Raw genomic sequence first — 341 nt, forward strand, 5'->3', positions numbered from 1 at the left:
CATGTGTCGTTGATTAAAGGAAACGACGCCGTAATGGTCGTCGCCCCCCCCCCCCCTTCGCGACGCCGCAGAGCCTGGCGTGGTAGGCGCAGCCGACGATGACGGAGAGAAAATGGCGTCGTGTTGCGACTTCTCCGGGGAGGCAGGCAAACAGAACAGCACCTTCTCCACCTCTTGTGGAAGAGGTGGAGAAGGTGGAGGCCGCGGCGCGGGGAGCATTACTCCACACACGAGGCTTCCTGTGTGTAAGTGTCCGAGAGAGTCCCATTAGTTACGTGGTTTGTGGCGCTGCAGGAATGTGACAATAACCCAGAAATAGCACAGGATCTCCAGGGGGCTGG

The sequence above is a fragment of the Penaeus monodon genome, chromosome 33, assembly GCF_015228065.2.
Source record: "Penaeus monodon isolate SGIC_2016 chromosome 33, NSTDA_Pmon_1, whole genome shotgun sequence".
NCBI classification, from domain to species: domain Eukaryota; kingdom Metazoa; phylum Arthropoda; class Malacostraca; order Decapoda; family Penaeidae; genus Penaeus; species Penaeus monodon.